The sequence below is a fragment of the Mchenga conophoros genome, linkage group LG18 (genome assembly GCF_057382185.1).
Source record: "Mchenga conophoros isolate Kocher_MC1m ecotype Shallow Benthic linkage group LG18, M_conophoros_male_GT1.1, whole genome shotgun sequence".
Taxonomy (NCBI): domain Eukaryota; kingdom Metazoa; phylum Chordata; class Actinopteri; order Cichliformes; family Cichlidae; genus Mchenga; species Mchenga conophoros.
In genome coordinates this window covers 16,322,945-16,346,551 of record NC_140543.1, presented here as the reverse complement: position 1 = coordinate 16,346,551, position 23,607 = coordinate 16,322,945, and the positions used below count along the sequence as shown (strand labels likewise).

The 23,607-nt window shown below is 39.7% G+C and overlaps 1 long non-coding RNA gene across 1 annotated transcript; it reads left to right on the top strand.

Moving 5' to 3' along the window:
* The first annotated feature begins 11,706 nt into the window (after positions 1–11,706).
* Positions 11,707–14,968, top strand: LOC146553486 (uncharacterized). Its single transcript, XR_014889653.1, has 3 exons — positions 11,707–11,789; positions 12,447–12,606; positions 14,595–14,968. It is a non-coding gene; the product is annotated as an uncharacterized LOC146553486 (long non-coding RNA).
* Positions 14,969–23,607: the final 8,639 nt, after the last annotated feature.

The following is a 23,607-nucleotide window of genomic DNA, read 5'->3' as shown; positions in this document are numbered from 1 at the left end:
AGTTTTACATTTTTAAATGGCCATTGTTGGTCAGCCATTTGATCTTAATTAAACGAATCTGTTAAATTTCACCTGCTAGTTCAACAGCTACTCTTCACAATCCAACTGCTTACTTTGCTTAGCAACTCCTAATTTCTCCTAAGAGAAATACATACAGCCTGCCAAACATCAGCATAATAATCGTCTTTAAACGCCGGTGTGCTGATGTAAGCGTTTAGCTCAAAGCACCGCTGTGCCTCGACGCAGCCTCCCACAGCTGCAGGAGTGGCTGCAGTCTCACAGTCTTGTCAGACACTCAAGGCATGTTTTATTAAACCTGCATCCTGCTGTATCTTTTTAGCTTTATATTTTCATGAGGCGAAGTCCCTTCTAAGAAGTTTGGACAGTGCTTTTCTGGCCAGCCCAGTCTTGATGTGAATGCTGGTGGAAGAAGGTGTGTTATGGTAATGTTCAGCAATACATTATCTTCCAGTTTATTAGGTGCATTAGTGTTAACAGGCATGTGTTTGTAAGATTTATTTCACCCCTTTTAGATTGACGGGAGCAGACTAAACAGAAACAACACATCCAACAACATCCCTCAAATTGAACATGAAGGTAAATCAATATAACCTCTAACACTGTTTCAAGCAGAACAGGCAGCAGGCCTGCCTAATGAAGCTGCCACCGGAGTATGTTGCTGCTGACACTGTAAAATAAGCCTCGTTATTCCATGCTGCACCAGTATGAAACTGTGCTGACCCTGGTCTTGCAATTGTTAAAGTGAAGTTATTTAATAATAGAAATGATAAAATTCCTCCATCAAGGCTCCATAGGCCTTGGGACAACCTCCTGAACACCCGGCTGAATACCTGCAGCTACACTTCTTTCACTTGATTCATAGATAATATTAGGATTTCATTTGGGCTGTGTTACAAATTGTGTTTTTTTTTTTTCTTTCCCTTTATTTTGTGCCCAGGGACATAATAAAAGTGAAGCGCTTGATCTGAGCCAGTTATTAAGATGCGATTTCAATTACTTGCATCAATGCAAAGTATATTTGACTCTACAGGTGAGCCACTTCAGCACAAAAAATCCATTGTGATATCAAAAAAGGGCAAATTCTGGAGCTGTTGAAAATATATTTACAAAAGTGCTTCATCTGCTGTTAAAGTGTGGAAAATATTTAAACTGTGTTTGCATTCCCTTTGTGCCCATCGTTTTAGAATCACAAAAGGCCATGACTATGAATTTAATGATCAGCACTTTATTTTTGTAATGCTGCAACTTTGTACATCCACCCTTAGGTATTCTAAAAAAATGGTTTTTATTAGTTCAGCTATACAATTTTTTGTAGGTTTCAGTGCTCACTTGACAATTTATTAGGTACCTGTTTAACTGATTTTTGATGTCCATATCTAATCAGACGATCTTTAAAGAAGCACCTCAGTGCATTCAGACATGCAGACATACTCGAGACAATCTGCTGAAGTGGGATTTTCCCACATAGTCACCCCTAAGGTTTACAAAGAATGGTCTCAAAAAGATGTGTCCGTTTTCTTGGTTAAAATATTTAGGTAATGTCAGAGGAGAATGGTCAGAGTGCAGAAGAGCATCTTCTTCATGGGCTACAGCAGCAGAAGACCACACTGGGTGCCACTCCTGTCAGCTAAGAACAAGAGACTGAGGCTACAATTCACACTGGCTCAGAGAAACTGAACAACAGAAGACTGGAAAAAGTTGATGAGTCTCGCTTTTTACTGGTTAGAGTTCTTATGGACAGTATGATCATGGTGTTGTAATGGTGTCCCAAAGCATAGCAAGAAATATTCAATTGGTGAAAAATACCAAGTGAATATTTTTTAAATGTCTGAGAGCATAGGGATGTTGCTAGCACATTGTTAAGTCTATGCGAAGAAGCATTAAAGCAGTTCAGAAGAGAAAGGGGGTCCAGCCAAGTACTATGAGCTGGAAGTGGTAGCTGGAGTAAGGAGTTCTAAGCATCTCTGTGCAGACTGCTGCCCCCACAAATGAAGTTTACTACGACTTCACATCCATGGCAAATGTGGAATCACTGGTTAGTCTTGGGGTGTCCAAAGGAAACCCACCGAGGGTTATTGTGTATGTTTTAGGGATGGACACATGTTGTGACTGGTTGGTTATGTTTTGGGTATATTTTACAAGTTCACAGTAGGTAGCTGAAGATAATTATTACAAAGATGGTAAAAACCAGATTGGGAAAATGGTGCAGTGTGCTCTAAGGGAGACTGTTATCCAATAATCCAGGTTTCAGGGCAAAGTTCAACTGAAGTTGAAGTTGCTCACCTTCAATTTTCTCTCCAAGTTTTCATATATCACCACCTACACTCATTCTCCAGTTCACACAAACAGAACTCAAGGCACATTTTTTTCCTATGTGAGATATACCATAAACAAGCAGCTGAAATGAGCTGTTAAAGGATACAGTATAAATTTCTGTTTTCACCTAGTTATACAGGTGTAAAATTCAAGGTTGTTTAGCATGTTTTGTAGATATTTTACTTAATAATGGATTGGATTTATATAGCGCTTTTCAAGGCACCCAAAGCACTTTACAATGCCACTATTCATTCACTCTCACATTCACACACTGGTGGAGGCAAGCTACAGTTGTAGCCACAGCTGCCCTGGGGCAGACTGACAGAAGCGAGGCTGCCATATCGCGCCATCGGCCCCTCTGGCCAACACCAGTAGGCGGTAGGGTACAGTGTCTTGCCCAAGGACACAACGACCAGGACAGAGAGCCTGGGGATCTAACCGGCGACCTTCCGGTTACAGATACGCTTCCCAACCCCCTGAGCCACGGTCACCCCTACTTGGTCATCTCTGTAATAAGGCTAATAGATCATTGTGGGGGGCTTCATCCGATCTGTGTAGGTGTAAAATAAACAATAGACTTTTTTTATATATATATATACTACACAATTTTGATTGTGCATCTCACTGTGTGTGTGTCATCCTTTTTCAAGTACTATAGAAGTCCAATTAGAAAAGCAAGGACATGACATGAAATTTCAGCAACAGCTGGGTTCTTGTATAATAACAGCATCTTTACCGTCACATCCAATGATTTATAAATGGGTGATATTTCCATCAAGCGTACTTGGCTCTTGTGTTTTCTGATGCCAATGGGGTGCATGAAGAATCTCTCATGCATCTGTTTAGCGCTGCTGGATTCATTTTCAGCATCTTTGAAGTGCCTTTTGAGAGCTTTTACACGCATTAGAAACAGTCTCTAAAGATAAATGTCAGTCAAAGAGCCCTGCAGTATGACTTCATATAAAACAAGGACAGCTTCTTTCAGAATTTATATAGAAATCCTTGAAATGTTGATGACAGTCCTGACTTTGCTTTGGATTGTCCAAAGGTGAAAGTTTACTACAAATAACTTTTATAAATTTCACTCATAAATAACTATAAATTTGATCCAAACCACTTTCTAAAGCTGAGGTTCGTCTTATTTTATTTTTTATGACAATTAAACCTTTTAGAAGTTTAAAGACCAAATGGATGAAGGCTTGGGATTGTATTTGTTTCATTTTATCCGCATAACAAAATTCAGGTGTTTTCAGTGTCTACATCGGCTGTATGAGGCTCCACAGCTACAGCGGCGTTTGGCTAATTGGAAATAGGTCATAAACTAAAGTGGAGGACAAATTTAGATTCTGTGACCTGATGATGACACTAGAAGAAACATCACCACAATTACTGAGAGATTAGACTGACCCATGTGGGCTCCTTGACACATTTTGTTTATCCTTCCAATATTTATCAAGACGTTTCACTAAAAAACAAAAAAGATCATATGAGAAAAACCTGGAGCACCTGGACTGGACTCCAGTAATCACTGACTTCCAGTTGGGAGGATGCGGCTCAGGAAGTAGAGCAGGTCATCTACCAATTGGAAGTATCCTGGGGCAAAATACTGAACCCTGAGATGCTTCAGAGTTGCTTCTGATGCATTCATTAGAGTGTTAATGTTAGATAGAAAGCTCTTCGAAAATAGAAAAAGTGAATGGGTGAGTGAGACATGTTTGTACAAAGCACACTGAGTGCTCAAGTAGAGTAGAAAAGCACTATACATAAGTTTCAATAGGTTTACAGTAACTAAACAAAGGCAGAAACAAGAAAAACTGCTTTATTGACTCTTTAGAAATGTTTGCACACTGAAAAACAGTGAATATTATATGTGCACCGATTACAGCTCAGCTATGCGCCTTACATCTGAGGCACTGAAATCCAAATGTGTGATTTCTGTGCAGATGTCTCATTTGGTGATTAAGGCAACTTGCTGAATGTGATTCAGATCATCAGTGAGAATACAGTTGAAATTAATATGAATGATCACCTGCAGTTTCATCAGGAAAATTGCTGCTTCTGTATTTCTCCTTCACGTCCTCAGAGGCAGCGGAGAAGAGCCCTGCTTGCATATTTAATACATTTGTGTGATTGTGCATGCGAGTGTGCGTTTAATTGCCGTAGTCTGCCAAGTGTGGAAGAAATTCACCTGGTTGCCTTTGCTGTACAATACTTCAGGTATAGCAGTTAATTGGATTAGCATTTGACGCAGGTTATCTAATCATCACTCAAGGCAGATTGGCGTGAAAACGGTTGACACACATTCGGGAGCAAACAGAAAGTTTGATGGAGTCTTTCGTATTTCAAGCTGATTAGAAGTGCAATAAACCAGAAGAAAAGTGCAATAAAACAGCAAACTCAGGGTGGATTGAACTTTAAAGCTTAACTAAACCCCAGAACACTGGCAGAGTAACAGAGGGAGGAAGCTGGATTAGCATGTGGTGCAGATTATGCCAGTCATCACAATGAAAGTGTTTTTCCAAAGTGTTAAACAGGGTTAGGGCTCAGATCCTCAGACTGTAATCCAGCCTGTGCATCACTTCAAACACACAAACATCTCGTAATTAACCTGATGCTCTCAAAGCATTTTACGAGACTTCAAAGTCTGTTTTAAAGCAACGAGAATTACAGCAACACGTATCATCACCGCAATGCAGGAAATCAACATAAAGGAAGGATGGTGTGAAACGGGGGATTGTGTCGCACATCAGTACATACAGCACACTTAAATGTTGAACACTTTCTGTTTTGTTGTGTTATATCTGTCAGGGTAGTGTTGTTTCAAACTGAACACAAAAGCTCTCTTACTGGAAATTACACTTACCAACCACTTTATTAGGTACACCTTGGTAGTACTGGTTTGACCCCTTGTTGCCTTCAGAACTACTGAAGGTGCCGGAAACATTCCTCAGAGATTTTGGCCATGCTATATTGACACGGTGGCATCGCACAGTTGCTGCACATCCATAACGCTAACATGAACGTTGTCATGTTCTAGTGGCCAGTTAGAGATGACTTGAGCTTTTGACATGACGTGTTATGCTGCTGGTCATAAAGAAATGAAATCAAAACTCATCTGAACCTGGCAACATTTCACAATCTTCTGTGGTGCAATTTTGCTAAGTCCATGCAAATTGTAGCCTCATTTTCCTTTTCTTCTTAGCAGGAGTAGCACCCACTTTGGTCTTTTGCTGCTGTAGCCGTTGCAGTTGTAATGTGAGGCTTAATTTCAGTCCCTAAGAAAAAACACATCTGTGAGCTAACACTGACATTTGCATTTTTCAGTGGTGCAGAAAAATTGTTTGGTCATCCCTCCTTTTCTGCTACGCAGCCAAGGTGACGACTGCTAAGGGCAAGCAGTGGGCAATGATACAACATCCAGGTAATAATTTGGGTAGAGCACTTCACGTAGCCGTATTTGATGGTGTGAACACATAAAAATATAAATATGGAAGTTTTGGGGGAAAGAAAATAACAGGTGTGTGTTTCTGGTCTCCCTCAAACCGCCTATGCTAAAAGGAAAAATAAAAAAAATTATGACTAAAGAATAACATAAAAGAATCCAGGTTTAGACACTTAAAGTAGTTTTGGACAAGGCCTTTTGTTTTTAGTGGGACCGAGGTATTAAAATTCAACAACACTTATTGTCTCTTCTTCAGGGTGGAAACATGTGACTTGAGACGCAGCAGCAGACACATGAACAACTATTTGTACAACATATCAGATCTTAATTTTCCTGACATTAAAGTATCTTTTTCACAGCTGGCATAAACCTTTTTTGTTGTGATGTGCCGAGTGCATATCAGACCTTTCACTCAGCTGAATAAACTTTTCATTTCAAACAGTTTATAAAAAGTTCAAGTGCCGCATCTTGGGAAAGGTTTAGCATCATTTCGGTTCTGAAAATCAGACTATGAAGCATTTTTATGAGTGAGCGTGGGAAAGCGATCTATCACTCCTTGCATTCAGATATTCGTATGTTTTTTATATATATATTCTTTAGCTTTTTTTCCCTCTCTTGCACTTCTTGCAAGGTCATGGCAGAGTTTTAGAGGTGGGGCAAGAATACTACAAAAGGGTCTGTGCTCACAAAGGTATGTTTCTTTCATTTGGACCGTAAGAAATAGTCATCTAATGTGATTGGATACAGACACAGATATGCAGACAACCCACGTGAAGTACATCCTTCTCTGGATCCCAGGGACTGGGTTTTTTATGGGGGGTTTCATGCAGGTATTCATATCAACATTTTAACCTCAGTTTCTGAATACAACACCCTGAGGACGGGAATCAAGTTGTGATCTTAACCTCTATTTCACAAGAGTGAGTTAATTAAACACTGTATTTTGGTTCTGCTAAAGGTCCTGAAAGAGCAGAGAAGGAGGAACGAGCGGGGGAAATTAACAAAAGTAGTGGCACAAAACAAGAACTGTCACAGCTGAAAAGAGACGAATGATGTAAACAAAGGCAGCAAGGTTTGAAAGAGCTATAAACACAGAGGCCGGTGACAATATTCATTAAAAAAGATCATGAAAACAATTTAATGTGTACGTTGCGTGTCTACAGATCATGCAAAGGACATGAGCAACAATTTGAGATGGAAGGAATAGTAAAAAAAAGTAAATGTTGCCCTCTGCTGGGCAACAGTCTTATCTCTAATGAGAGGCAACAGCATAATATCTCATGTCTGATTGTACTTGTACATTCAGCATTCAGCAGCAGCAGATGCATATTTAACTTGTGCATTCAGTTGAGACTGAATCATGAGATTGTACACAGGTCTTCATTTCCTTAGATTGTTGCAGTGGTTTTAATATATTAAGATTTATTCCTCTTATGAGGACGTTTGTTGTATTTTAGATGTTTCATAATGTTGAACTGGCCTGATCTTCCACCTACAGTCACATCCAAGGGCAGTACTAAGAATACTCATACTACTGTATCATTTTGGCTCCTCTTTATGTGACTAAAATAAACTGAGTGGAAAATAAGAGAGGCAGAATCACATTCACATGATGCCATCGAGAAATGTGGGCTAAAAAAGGCTCAGCCGTGGTCATTGTGCATCACGTGTTGTGAACTGTTATGCTGCTCACCGAAAAAAAACAAGGTTACGAGTAATCACAGCAGCAGAGCCACACGTATTTTGTCTCATCGCTGGTTTTGCTTCAGTCGTTTGCTTCATGTTCCTCTGTTACCAGATGCCATGAAGCCTTCTGTCTCATTACGTCTGTCAGCAACAAGAAAAACTCGCTTAGAATCTATGCAGTCAGCCTGAAGCCAGGCGAAATCGATTTCACAACAAGCCAGCATGAAACAACACTGTTGGGATGATTCAGCTAAACTTGTAAAACTGAAATAACACCCCCCCCGCCCCCCCCAAAAAAATGGTGCTGTGCAAAGGGGGGAAGATTCGGCAATCCATATTCTCCCGTCTGGTTGTTATTGTGTAATTTTATGCCAGTGTGGCTTAAATGTGACATTTGCATGCTTAAAACAATAGCAGCCACACTTTTAGGTTTGAGTTGGAACTAATGTGACCTGGTGTACTTAGAGGGGATTTAAAGTGAAACACAGACACAAACTTTGAGATTTTAAAAGGCTGTTCTATGTTATTGTCTGTTTCACACGCAAAAAATTAAGGCAATGATGTTTTAAGGCGATGTCATTGGGAAGAAAAACGCAGTCTTTGCAAACACCATCATGCAAACATGGAAATCTGTTGCATTTTTTTTTTTGGCAGTTAGGACTGCAGTAACAAGTAACAATATGGAGCTGATTCCCCGATGTAGGCAGGATGTGGATCATGTTGGTGATGGAGGAGCAGAATAAGCAGATGGCTGATGGAGACTTGGCTAAGATGCCTTGCTCAACCCAATGACAGGAGGGAGGAGTAATTCACAACGGGCAGCCTAAAAGGATAACAGTGATTGAATATAAAGAAAAGGGACTGAATGGTTTAGGGAATGTGGGTAGATGGATCAGTGGACAAGAGTGAAGAGAATAGCCCATATAACCTACATTAGGAGTGCCCAGACTGGAGTTTTCAATGTGTAACCTCTAAAACTAACACATCAACCCCCTATATTAAAGTTGCCTATGAGAAACAAAGTCTGTACCGGAGGTGTTGTCTGCCTTCCTAAATGATTAGAGTACAGTACATTTTCCAATTTCTGCAGAGCTAAAATGACAATTGCATACACGCTGATAAACTTTTCCACATTCACTAGAGGGCAACGGTGAGGTTAGAAGGTAATATTCAGTGCAGAAACCTATGTGCAGATCTTGTGCTGGCGCATCTGGAATGAGAGGAATTTGTCACTCTTACTGTGATTGTGCCACAGCATGCCATCTAAACTGAAGAAAAAGCTTGCTGCCAAAATATCCACAAGCACAATTTGAAGTCGGAAGCAGACACAAAACATAATGCAAAGGAAGTTCAAGCAGTCTCCTATTTAAAGTTTTTGCACTGCTGTAAACAATGAGATTTATTCTGGAAAAATTGTTTTGGGCTTTTTGTTGATTTCGCTGGTGATGGGAGTCAGTCTGCCCTGTGTCACACTTGTTGTTTTAAGTGCCTCCAATAGCTACAACAGCTGGGGTGGAGGGTAGCAGATAACTCCCGCCTGCTTATTCCCCAGGGCGCCATTTCTGAAGGTCAAGGAGCTGGACATTTCCTTGAGGCTGAGAAAAAAAAACCAATCAAAAGTGTGAGTTTACCTTCAGTTTTTTTTTAATACAAACTGAGAAGCATCGGGAGATAAAAGTTGGGACTAAGAGTACGAAGAACTCCCACATGAAAGAAATCAAACACAGTGTGGTGTTCTGCCAAATCCTGCGTTAGTAGATGAAGACATCCATTAAAAATCATGAGAACGATCTTAAACTTGAGAAATTATTCCAGTTTAGATCGTAAGATTTTCAAAGTTTCATCAGAAACAAGCGTTTTTCTTTTCTTTTCTCAGGCCAAACCTAGATAAGCACTCCCCACCTCAGAGAGATACTGAGAGTCCAAAAGGAAAATCACAACCTATACTCCCACAAAAAAAAATCTTTTTATACCCGATCCAGCAATGTGTGGAATTAAGGAGGACTGCTGAGTTTTAACAACATTGTAAACCTTTTCTTGTCACAATGGATTGGTTCAGGTCAAGCTTAAAGTTTGTCTTTCATAACCTTTTTGTTGTGGACTGCGCTTTTTTGCTTTCCTCTATCTCGGCTAACATGTAGCATGATGCACCAGTTGTGTCCATTTTCTACTCCCACAGCTATCAAAATCATAATAATTTAATCGTGACAGTAATGTTAAATGACATGTGACTTAATGAACAGCCTCTAGTCAGAGAACTGCCCGGTGAATACAAGAACATCGTCTTTGTTCTTTTGGTTTATTCACAGACGAAGCCCGGTCTTTCATCGCTTGCAAAATTTAAGCTGATCAAACACAAGAAAATGGCAACAGGGCGATGATGAAAGAATGATGCGTTCCCATTTCACCTTACACACTAGTGAAGAATAAGCAATAAGGATATTAACAAAAAACAGAATTCCTTTAATGTGAACTTTGTGGGTGGCCTTTGGGCCTCTGCTGAATGCGAGGTATGCCCTGATAACAGCAACGATAAAGTTATCTCCATATGGACCTCCTTAGGCAGCTCCCTGAGGCAGCCTAGAAAGCCTCTTCTGAATGTCATTATACATAATGTATGGTCTATATTTACACTTAATGACTCTAAAGATCATTTGAGAGTGATGACAGCAGTATACACACCGGTGTCTCTTTCCTCTCAAACAGATTTGTAAATGTTCACAAACCTCATCCCGGTGTTCTTGTTGTACGTGTTCCACAAGACAGGAAATCCTGAAACAGACTATCACGAATACAACATAATAAAATAATGATTTTTTTTTTTTGTTCTAATCCCATCTTTCAATGGCAGGATACTGAGTAGGAATAACATGAAGCCCATACCTTCCTTATTTTGAGTTCAGCCGAGTGTTATGCTAATATTTGTACAAGTGTTCTGCCAATAGTGATGTTTCCCGTCCTCCCATTTTACTCTCCCCGAATAAAATCGGACGTTTGTAGCTAAATTTGAACCGCACTGTAACTGCAAGAAAAATTCCTAAAATTCCTCAACACTGATAATTTTAAAAAATAAAAAGGGGGGAGGAGGGTCTTAAATGAAACTCCATGGATATAACTGTCTGCTATTGATTGTTCACAGTCCGTGTTAGCTGAGTTTATAATTTCCAACCCTAATTTCTTTCAGCATGTTTACAGTGAACATATTTTTGGCCAAAAATATTGTTTAGTGATTTGATGTTTGTATTGAAGGGAAGAATAAGAACAAGCTAGTACAGTGTACGATAGGCAGGGACCAAGCAGTTCCTTTGTATTAAAATGGTATCTAGTATCTGATGTGAAGGAATTGTTTAGGGTCTGTTGTGTTTGGCCTCACGCAATAGTTTTATCCGTATCCTGGATACAAAAGAATGAAATCGGTTTGACAAGGTGCTTAGTTTGTGAGAGACTGTGTGTGACTGTGTTTCTCTGTTTTCTAGGTCCAAATGGGTAGGCCATTTAAATCCTCTCTCAGTTTTTAATGAATTTACTGACAACGAACGAGCTGAATAAGTGTGTGTGTGTGTGTGTGTGTGTGTAGCGGGGGGGGTTCTCACCGAAAAGGCTTAAAACAATTTGTGCTGCAGAAAAATAAGAGCGTATCCCTATATTATACAAGTGACTGGCTGAAGCTCAGCAGCTACCGCCAAGAGAGGATGCAACAAACATATCAGACTTTCCAGAAGTAAACAAGTTAGAAATTCAGACTGAGTCACTCTGCCTTCATATAGTGATTCTCATTAAGAACCTCACAGATGAAATATGACAAATAACAATATATTGTAACTGCTGAAACAGCCGGTGAATTAAAACCACTTCAATTAAAAAAGCAAAGTGCTGGTCATCATTTAAACTTTTTTTTTTCCTTCTGCCACACCCATCAGTGATGTGTAAAAGTCCAAGTGAGGAATGAATTGAAAATACACTGATGGGTTTTGTTTTGTTTTGTTTTGTTTTTTTTGGGGGGGGGGGGGGGGGTTGGTGTTTTTTTCAAAGCTCAGAAGCAAATGTTTATGCACCAGATTTAGGTTTCAATCTCGTTTAGTGTTTTGGCAGTGCTCTCTCATTAGCATAGGCCTGAAGCGGCCCTCTGCTTGCACATTTGATCCCATTTCAACAGAGGGGCCTTGCACCCGGGTTGCCTCAATAGCTTTTATTCCTCTCTATGGGTGGGGGGATGGGGGGTTGTTGGTAGGAAACAGCATTAAAAACGGTAGAAGACCTGCACTTGACCAAGAGAAAGATCCCATCAGCAGCTAAAGTAGAACTGACCTTCTCAAATAACAGGGTAATTATGCTTTGTGATATTTATATTCTGACCTGCTGTCATTTAAAGAGGTAAAGCGCAAAGGTGAACTCCAGCGGTCGTATTATTTTATGTCTCTGCCAATAGCCGTTTCCTGACCTTGTTCTGTGCAACTTGAAATGAGCACATATCATTTCCTGCATTGGTCCTTTGGTTGCATGAAAGTTTCTACATCAAAGAGGATCCACCTGGATAAAAGGATGTGACATATAAAGTAATGGCTTGAAAAAGTAATGGCCCTTTTGACCACATTAATCTAGCAGACAGAGATAAAGCTGTGACTATTATTATTTACATGGAGGCAGAGGTACGGAGGGAGGGTCCCTTGCTGACACAGATTCCAGTATTTTATTTTATTTCTTTTGTACAGATAATATTTATTTACTGAACTATTGCTGCTTTTGTGTCATATCGGAGTTTCCATAATTAGCAGTTTACCACTTGTAAACAGTGTTTACATCAGGAACCAAGTGGTAATTATGGCTGTGAAAAGAAATATTTGCAAGTCTCTCTAATATAAACAACTATAGACACAGACTGTTGTCTAAGATCAGGCAAAGTCTGCTGTTAAATGTAATTCAGTTAAATTAAGAAAATTCAGCTACTGCTAGCATTTTAAACTTCTCCTTTCTCTTTAAGGGATCGCCACAGTGAATCCTCTGCTCCAGCTCACCCTGTCCCGGGAGTCCTTTTTCTGTCACAGCAGCTCTCTGTATGTCCTCCTTCACGATATCCATGAACGAATGAGGCACGAATGAGGCACAGCTAAGACACCAATCAGGCTTACTGGATGGTTTTGGTAAATATGAACTGCATTTTCATACATTCTATACTTTGTCCAAGGCCTTGTCCGCAGTGGGCCAGCATGTCTATTACACGCATGATAAGAGAATGCTAATACATTTTTGTCATTGACTACAGCTGCATTTCTCTTTCACATAGAAATACTGAGATGTATTAAATTGTATGTGTTACATTAGATTGATCTCTCAGGGTTTAAATGTTTAGTGAAACTTCTTCACGGTGACAGAAAGGGTAGTTTTATTGTTTTGGCCCACCTAAGTGGGCTATATTTGGCCCACTTAGGTGGGCTATAATGTAAAATGAGTTTAACATCCCTGCTGTAGAACATTGGAGTGTAGGCTCCTTCAACCCAACTAAACAGCAGAACAGAGCCATTGTTGTTATCTAAAATTCAATACAGGATATACTTTCAAAGAGTAGTTATTTTTTCTACCATAACCACTGTGGGCAGGCTAACTATTCAGCTAGTAAGCTAACATTTAGCTATCAAGATCTTCACACTTTTGACTTTGTGTGTTTGGTTTTGGCCTGACAGAAGTATTACATACTTAGGATTCAGAGTACTGCTCTTAGTAAAGCCTCTGTGGAGGAATCTAGCAAACCTCTTATTTGTTTGAGAGTGATTTCCTTGCTGATAGAGCATTTGAGAATAATAGCTATCCCCTTAATCATCATGTGGCTGATGAAACAAGTCTGAGTAACGTGTGACGCTCTTTGGGGGCAGTGTTATAGGACTCTTTTGTAGCAAAGTGTGTTAGTCAAAGCCACTGAACAGCAGCCCAGGAAGTCATTAAACGCAGAACATTAACACAGCTTTCACTTCCCAGCCTTTCAATAGCTCTCCTAAGATTGTGACAACATTGTTCAGCTCTAATACTGCGCATATTTGGATAGTGAGTCAACCATAGTGTTCTTCCTTTCAAAAATGGATTGACTGGCACAGCAGTAAAGTTATGCATAGAGGTAACGTTGAAAGATAAGTACTGTTAAAAGTGCTAATGTTGTAATAATATGACAGCATGCAGTCTTGTTATTCACCAAGAAATGGAACAAGGACGTCCTCTGTTCTTCTACCAGTCTGGCAAAGAGTTTTTTGGCACTGCTGTTAGTGGAGTGGAGTTGAATGGGCATGCTTCTTGCTATGCAGCTACACAACTGAGCTGTTAAATGGATTTCAGGTGGTGGATAGCAATTTATAATTGGAAGATAAAACCTCACACAGGGATTTTCAGGAACTCTAAATGTGGCAACTTTGGTTCGAGGATCTCTTTGAATGATTTGTGTGAAAATGCCCTCTGAGATTTGTATCTGTTCTTTTTTTTTCCCCTTCAGGGACACGGCATGCTTTATAACTTTCCAACTTTCCAAAACCGACAATAGAAGTTCTTCGAACGCACAAACAAACTTACCTTGAGAAACGTATGTCACCATTATCTTCCTCTGCTGACTAAGGCAGCATCCTCCCACTAGGGGAAACAATTACACACAATGCAGGGAAGCAGCACACAGATTACATCCTTCCATTGATAAGGCCATGGCTACTAGAGAATAGCAGACATGAGAGTCCTTGGAGACCAACACTGTGTGAGAAGATCCTGTGCTGCTGAAGCCAACACCTGCCCTGTAGGGACATGAACTCCTGATTCGGTTCCCACTGTACCTCCCATTGAGTGTTTTAACTGTTCCGATGACTTTCTCGCTTCTGAACAGACACCTGGTGGATCCACTATTACAGTTTTGGGGTTACACCTCGTAATGCTCATGAAGCCTATGCATAAGTTCATTAAGAAAGATCTGTAATCAGCTTTGCTGGGTGTTAGTCTGTTTATCTGGTTTCTACATCACCACCTCTTTCCCACTCTGTCAATCTCAATACTGTCGTCATTATTCTTGTCCAATCCTCTTCTTGCCCGCCTTCTTCAGGGCAATTAGCCTCCACTTTGCATAGCTTAAATCAGTGTTCTCCGTCATTTTCCCTTTCAGACTCTCATTCATGCAACCCACCTCCTCCTCATCTCCACCTCACAGACCCCTCAGTCAGAACTCCATCCAAGCTTCAGTCTTCAACTTCACCACCACCCGCTTCTAGACTTTGGAGGGTCCTGTCCTAAATATGATCACCGCTGGAATTTGGTTATACCACGATGGGTCATCGGAGTCTAATCACCATGTACATTAATTTATCTATCTCAATAAATCATGTTCAATTTCTTTCACGTAGTTTCTTCTTACCTTCTACATCTGCTCCAGCTGTTCCTTCAGCCCCTGGTACTTCTCTATTTTTTCTATGCAGCATAGATGTTCCTGTACACTATCCCAGCCACTGTGCCTCTCAGTGTCCATGGCCTCAGTTTGCGTCTTACATCCTGGTACTATCTGTTGTGTAGTGTCCGGGGCACTTTGTATCATCTACAGTTGGGTCCTGTTACCCATGGTGGGCCGGTGATTAGGGCCTGTTCTTGGCCTTCTTTCATCAGAGCCTCTGTGCTGTTCTTTAATCCAGACTTTTCTACCCACTGGTAGGAGTTGTTGATTTCAGCCATTCCCTCTATCTGTCAATGGTATTTCTCATGCAGGAACTTAGTGCTCCATGATAGTTCCTCGTCTTGTTCCTCATCACCACATTTCTTCACCTGCCTGAGGCATTCAAATTCAAATTCAAATTCAAATTTTATTTTTAAAATTTTAAAATAAATTTTATTCTTGGAGCAGCTCATCTGATGGGAGGGGGGGCTTTATGTGAGCTATCAGTTTGTACAATCAGCATTAAGAACACCTCTTCAATTTCTTAATTACTTAATGTAAGGTAATTTAATTTATTTTGAACATGGCATGGCTGTTGGTATTTCAGAAACTGCATATGTACTGTACACACAAACATCTCTAGGGTTTACGTGTTCTAAAAAAGAGAAAATATCCAGTGAGCAACAGTTCTTTAGGCAATGATGCCTTGTTGATATCAGAGGATAATGGCCAGGCTACATTGAGCTTTGAACAGTAATTCAAATAACTACTCTTTACAAGCAAGGGAGATGTTATAGCAGTAGAAGACCACAGTTGTGGTAGTGGTGTATTGATTACAACCAGCTAAACATAATTTAAGCACCACAGCAACAACCTAACTAAGTATTGTTCCTGCTTGTGCCCATCATTTTATGACCATAGTAAGCCAGTGTACCATCTTTTGATGGCTGCTTCCAGCAGGATAATGCACCATGTCCCTTAGCTCAAATCATCTCAACAGGTGTAAACAGTTTTAAAGAAAAATTAGGAAGACAACATACAGAGAAACTTATAAGTACCTAAGATACTGAAATGCCCTCAGCTTTGTGTTGAGGCTGATTTTTGACTTCTATAATTTCAAGGTTTTTAAAGGAGCTGCCTAATCAAGCTGAAATTTATTTTTACTTTTCTATGCAATAGAGAGTAATAGGCACTTTTTCAGAAGGATAAGTATGTGGAATTAAAGTGATGTGTTAATAAAACATGCATTGCAACTAATAAAATGTGATACCAATATGTACAATCATCTGATTATTTTTTAAAGGAGTGATAGGTTAAAGGTCCCCTATTCAGCATCTAAAATAACTTGACCAACACTGTTAAAAAGTAGTTTTTCGTGCTGCAAGGTCACACAGAGGAACCTCAGTTCCTATTGTGACTCTCTTCCTCATCCAGAAGCCTCTACCTAGAAAACTGTCATTGATCATTACCAAGAAAAGTGTGAAGTAGTATGGAACAATGTCCAGCACGCCAGTCGCCCAGCATTTCCCCGCATTGTTCGATTCATGGATTTTTACCTCATCAGAGGATTTTGACGTCCATCACCAACGACCTTCACACAGACAGGATTTCTTAGAGAATGTGGTGGGCACAGGAAGCGAAAGACGTGTGCTTTCCCTTGCAGACAGAATTGTTTTTACGTAGGTAGGATTCAGTAAGTTGAGTCAGACAGATTTTTATCATTTACCATAAACGTCACTAGAGTCATTAAAAACGTAATACTGAAAGATGCCACATTCTCACAATGCGATTTTACTTTAAAATTATAAAGTGCAAAAAATATATAAGAAATCTACATTTTTTACTTAAAAAAATAAATTAAACACAAAAAACTGCAGCCACAGTAGTCACTATATGGTTAGTTTTAATGATATTTGACAGTCAGTTATGTTATGTTGTGCTTTGCGAAAGTCTTGAGTCACCCCTCATTTCTTTATATTTTGCCACCAAGGAGAGAAACAAAGTTTTAAAAGTAGTCTTTCAGTCCAACCTTTGTACCTGACCATTTTCAAAGAATTTCTTTTTGTTAAGCCACTAAAATGAAACCATTCATGTACAAGAAAGGCACCTAACTCAGAGAATAAACTGGAGTTGTGTCAATACATAAAAGGAAACCTAGCAAGGAAACAATTTTAAATTGTATCTTTAAGCACTTGGTTACTAGCAGAGAACAAAAACATATCATTTGTTTCCATTTCTTTAGTTGAATCTGTGAAAAATGCCAATGCCAGGAATAAGGAAAAATTCCCCAAAACAAAAAATGCTGTGCCGTGTATCCTTTGGAGAAAAAAAAAAAGCAAACAGAACAACTAAAGAAAACAGAAGCCATTGCTAATGACCTACTAATTTTATTCAGGTGTGTTGCAACAGGGACACATGGAAAAGTTTCAGGACACCAGTCCTCGAGGACCTGAGTTTGAGAGCCCTGATTTAAAGAAATTTAAAGAAAGCTTTCAGATGAGAGTTCATGTTGGGTTTCTTTTTTTTTTTTTTTCTTTTTTTTTTTTAAGACTAAAAATTGACTTCCAATCTTCTTACAACTGTACAAACTCTGTTTTTGTCTTATATATTTTTATCACAGTATTTCTGCACGTTTCGATAAATTGCTTCGCTTATTTGCCATTTTAACACCAAAATATAAAGAAATGAGAAGTGCACTGAGCTGTTTATTTAACGGTCGGTGATGCAATATCATATTAGAAAGTCCAAGCGGAAAACCACAGTACTGTCCAAGCATTTACAGGCTAAATAACATTTACAAGCTAAACCTGCAATCTAACTGACCTTTCTACAGTAAATCTCTTCATCCATTCATCCAAGTTTTGTTTGTCAGTGGCTTGTTTCAGTGAGGATGCTTATTAGAACTTTACACTTCCTGGTTTATGTTGCTTATGCATGCATTGGTATCAATCTGTTGGATTTTCTTCAAACTGGAAAAAAAAGTAAGAATTGTTTTTTAATATATATAATTTCTATCATTCTTATTTGATCAAATGAGAGAGAAAAACATTTTTAGCAGAAAACGGTTAGCATCCATTCAGTAAAAAGTAATTATTGTGGTTATTGTGGGAATTAATATTCAAAATAAACTCTTGATCAATGTAATATGCTAAGAATCACCAAAAGAAACATGATTGTTCAAATTCATAATTTCATTTTTCCTATTCCTTGTTTAGATTTACTTTTTTTCAAGCGAAGTCCATTGAAACTGGGACATCAGTTTTGATGATCACACAAAAAGTAAACTCACCAAAGAAACACCATAAGGACGGGCAGTACCTTGTGGTAAAATGAGCAGTACAGCTAAGAGTCTAACTAGTAGCTGCATTGGAACACAAGTAAAGTTTAATATCTAATGTGACGGATCAACTTGGGAACCATACAGAGGACAAATTTATGGATGTTTTATACTGGGTAGGATCCCAGACTGCGCTTCTGGCGGCCTTAGTGAAATTAAAAATATTTGAGGAAATGTCCGGGATTTTTGTTCACCATAACTTCGACCGCTGTCTTCCAACTGGTCTTACTAAAAATAAAATGTACAAAAAAAAATAAACCTATAGTCCATGTGCACAGATTTAACATGTAGTTCATCTTTGATTATGAACAGAGAGAGTTGGAAACAATGCTTTGCTAATTAGCATGCTTGTTAGACGGAGGCCTATTATATACTCCTGAGAACCAAGGAAAAAAGAATCTTCCCATTGAACTTTTTTTGTGATTTCCTTCCTCTTTGGAGCTAAAAGAGCCCACCCAAACACATGAGATAGAAAGCCCAGGATGTCCTCTATTTAGTACATCAGGACTTAGTAGGGTGGCACAAATAAGACAAAAGATATAGACCAAAAAAACAAATGTCCATTACAGAGGATGTAAATCAATAGGCTGGTTCTCAGGAGGATAAGGAAGTAAGTTCAATTTTCATTACTTCTGAACCCCCATGTTTGTCTCTTAGGGTAGAGTCTAATGGTTTCATTGTTTCTCCTCACAGTATGAAAACAGATGGCCTTACACAGATGTGAACACACCCTATGCATCCAAATATGGCCCTAAACAGATGTGAGGCACATAAGGATGAACTTTTTGGCCTCAATTTATGCACACACACCCATATTTTTCTCCATTGCTGTTTATTTCACGCCTCAAATATTTAGTAAACAATTAAGCAAATACAAATGAATTACAGGTAGTAATTTATTGAGAGATGAATTGCAGAATGGCAGATAGATTAACAGTATTTTGTCTCTATCTGCAGTATTTACATGCTTACATATACACACGCAGTTACTGTCCCTCTATTTAGAAAGGCAGAGGCGTCACGGTGTAATTATTTTACATGTAGTTGTTTTTTTCCTGTGTAATAATATTCAACATTACTATCAATACATTTTTCAAAAAAATGCCTCTCAAGATGGGTTTAAAAACATGAACAACTGTAGGATACTGTTTGTCCATGATTTAGACAGGGGGAACAAATCGTGGCAGGATCAGCCTGATATTATTTGTATCCCACTGTAACTTTACTGTATGAAGAGCTAACATCTCCAAAATGTCAGGAGTAGTTAGTCATTACAACAAGTGTTTGTGAACTAAAAATCAAGAATGTGGGATACTGTTTGTCCGTGATATGAAGAGCCCAGCGCTGCTCCCGACGCAGGGAAAAGTAATTAAGCAGGGGAGACCTACCTCGGCACTTGTGCAGGTGAAGCCAAAGGGAAGATATGCTACCCCCCCCGCCCCCCCCCCCGCAATGGCTCTGCGCCCCCCCTAGGGGGCGGGCCCCACACTTTGGGAAGGTCTGACATAAGCATACGCGTTCCCTCTTCACACTGTTAGCTTGTGGAGCAAAATGCTCTAGTCATAATAGTTGTGTGTTGTGTGTGACTTTCAATCCCTAAGTCTCTTCCAACAATCGCATGAACACCCACCCTTTGATGCTGAGCCAAAGGATGTTGCTCAACAGGTCTTTGACTTCCATGTCAAATATTACTCCTCCGTTGTTGCTTTCACAACAGCATAGTAGTAGATTCATTTTTTGTTTCATCTAACCATCCATCAGGGCTTAATGTGCTTTTTTTTTTTTTTTTAATCTGCATGGGTGTGACAAAATAATTAAGGTGAGATAAAATGTGAACCGATGCTTAATCTTGGCACATCTGAGACAGTGTTTACTCTTGTTTCTTATCTCAGACCCCCACGAGCTGCTGAGATGATATGAGTGAGTCCATGCTGTAATACTGTATCATATATCACTACCACCATTTACAGCTTGTGGGATATAAAAAATCCCACTTGGGATGGAGGCCGTTCTACAATTTGCAGTGAAATAATTATATGTACTACATATACAGATCAGTGCATGTCTTCCATTACAGGAAATGATGTTGAACCAGCATTCCTGACTGTGAAGGATTTTGTCAGTTCATGATTGCTGCTTTGTTCAAAATTAAAGGACAACATTATTAAAAGCATTCTTGAAACAGGTTATTTCTTGTTTTAGAAGAGCTGATGTAGTGAACATCGCAGGGCTTTTTGAAATCCAAATGCTATTTAGTACTGAAGAAAGTGGCAAGAGATCAACTTAAACAGTAACTTTCTGTCAACAAAGGATCAAATGCTTGTGTGCAAAAGAGATGAAGTGATAAGGTCACAGGGGAAGAGCTCCGAGGCAGGGCTGGCATTAACATTTCCATGGGTAAAAAACTTCCTTCTCAAATTCAGGTTCCACTTCCAAAGGTTAGATCCCATCTGCAGGAAGTCTGGCTCTTCTTAAAAAAAATCTCCTTGGAAAATTCATCATCCTGGAAAATGACAGGTCAGAACATACAGACACAAAGGAACCAGAAAACAGACAATCAGACCAATAGATGCAGAAATACACAAAAGGTAGCCCAATGACCAGAAAGTATTTAAGTAATGAAAATGCCTGACAATAAATGCATACGAACACAAACCCATCAGATTCACGTGTCCCCCGCCCCTGAACAGAGTTCAGGGCTGAAAGTGCATGCAGGACAAAAGCCAAGGATGAGCCTTCTGACGGTTTAAAGTCTGTCCTTATCTGCTGGCACTCTGGGTTTTATTAGTTTGTAAACTGATTTACATCCCACTTAAGTTAATGTTGTCACAAGGCATCCAAGATGGAAGCTCAGCACACACAGCAGTGTTATCTGAGAGAAGCCTTTTATTAGGTGAAAGATTCACTACACAGAACACTGTTTTTCTGCCAAGTGTGAAGTCATCATAAAGTAGTCGTGACTGTTCTCCATAATTGTTCTATAAAGTGTGAAGAGCAGCCACTGGATCTCTGTTGGGTTTAAGGTTTTAAAATCTACTTTTCCAGTCAGGAGTAAGCAGCACTGGGCACCGAGGTGGTAAAACTGAAGCAGGAATAAGCCTTTAATGCCTATAATGTTGTCATGGCATTGCAGACCCCTGACCGAGCTTTTCAAAAAATGTTTTTGTATAGGTTTTGTAGAGGCAGAGGACATTTGTAAGGCCTTTTACAACAGCAATTAATAGGCAAAGAGTGGGGACCCCCAATTCACCTTTAAGGGGACCTCATCCCCTAATAAAAGCCACTCCCTATGTGTTTGCTGCTCTCAAAGAAGCACACACAGAGTGAAAACATAGGAAGAGAAGATGGTTCAGTGTGCCTCTTCTCAAAGAAACTTCATCTTCAGTTGAGATAAATCATGAGACAGACTGGTTAATGTTTAGCCCTGTAAAAACCTGAGATCTACAGATAAGATACTTTCATGCTTTTGTAAGACAACCTGAAGGTGTCATGAAAATGGTGTGTTGCACTGCCTTGCATATCTTTCCTTGGCATGTACTAATACAGTACATAAATACATACAACTCATACAACTGTTATAAGAAAATCAGTTCTTCACAAATGGTCACACCAGATTCAATAATCAGTGGTTTGGAGTGGCGCTCAAATCTATACTGTTCCCACAAAAATATCAAAACATTTCAGCAGCCCCTGCAGGGAAATTAGTTAAAGATAAAAGCATATCCTATGATGGCTGTAAAATAAAATAGTTTCTCCTTATAGCACACTAATTACATTTCCACTGTGGAAGTCAGATAAGCTTAATTTTGTAAACAAATACAAACGATCCGGGAGGAAGCAGGAAATTTCTGGAATGGCGTAATTCAACTGTCTTCTCCAACAATACCTGTACACACGGCCGTTTAGTTGGTGTTGTTGTCAAAACAAAACGTAATAATTAAGGAGTTGAGTTTTCAATTTTGGAGTTCACATCTTTCACTAGCTGGGACCACATCCTCGGTAATGATGGGCGATGAGGGATGAGGAAGTGTGAACTGGTGCTGCGGTTTGGGGAAGGCCTCGAAGTGGACTGCCGACGGCTCCCGGGCCAGGCGGATCCCCATGTGCTACTAAGAAATGATTAAAGGAAAGGAAGAGAGAAGAGGAGGAGAAGAGAGGGAAAAATAGGGGGGACATGAAAATGAGAACAGCAGGTATTGGAGAAAGGGGGCTTTTATAGCCTGAGGCCGGAGGGGGCGTGAAGAAGGAGGACCCGCTCCTGAAATTCAGATGATATCTCCACTAAAATGCGTCACAAGTCAATTTTATATGTTATATTTCTGATTATTCTGCTGTTTAAAAAGCCAGAACTGAAAAAAAAGGTTAATTTTAGCCATGCCCTTTTTTTAAACATCATTATGCTTTCTGTTTGTTACATAACTGATAGTCTATCTAGTCTGGGTCAGCTCATCAGCTCAAGTGTTCACTGACCCAATCTCACAATGCAGCTGTAGTCTCATGATTGTGATTCCCCCGCAATGCTACTGTCCACTGGGAATGAATAGGAGTCTTTGAAGGAGCCTGTCAACCAGCGATGATTTCAGAGCGTGTGAGTGCGCAGCTGGATGTTTTTTGGACAATGCATCACCCTGTCAAACACAAGCTAAACAGCCTAAAACCCTAGAAATCATTTCATCGTCCTTTTGGCTCTGCTGCCTCCTTCCAAATTCCCCTCGTCATCAATGTGAAGAATTGTCACTCTTTATCCATGACATCAAAAAACGTGCTTAGGAACTAATTTATCGACCTTCCCCTTTCTGACCAAACAATAATTAGATAAATTTGAGCAATTAGTAGAATGAGTTCCTGACTGTCACAGGCTATTTCGCAGGTCGCTGCTCTTCTGTGTTATGTACGCTCTTCAAATTTTTATACTGCAGTTTGTTTGTTCAGCCGCTAACCCACAGCATTCCCAGCAAACTCTCAGTGCATGTGTATGGTTTGATTTCATCTTCCACTCTTTCAGTTCGTTGCACCAATTTCTTGTTGTAGGGGAAGCAAGAAAGGGGAAAACTACAACCACTCTTTGCTGACAAATCTCCTCCAATCCCTGGAGAGGTCACCACTCTGTCACAGGGCTAACACAGACAGATAACCATTCGTGCTCATATTCACACCTATGGATGATCACACCATGTCTTTGAGCTGTGGGTGGGAGAGTTATGATTTTGTCTATGTTCAGTAAGAAAAACTCCCAGTCCTGCTCCTTCTTGTGATTCACTGCGTTTTCAGTGTAACTCTTGAGGATTTTTAGCAGTCTATGTCGCATAGATGAGATTTTATGGTGTAACAGTGCCACTGTTCACCGTATATCTGGTATGCACCACCTCTGAATTGAAACAAAAAGAGATGCAATAATCAAACGCACCATGAACT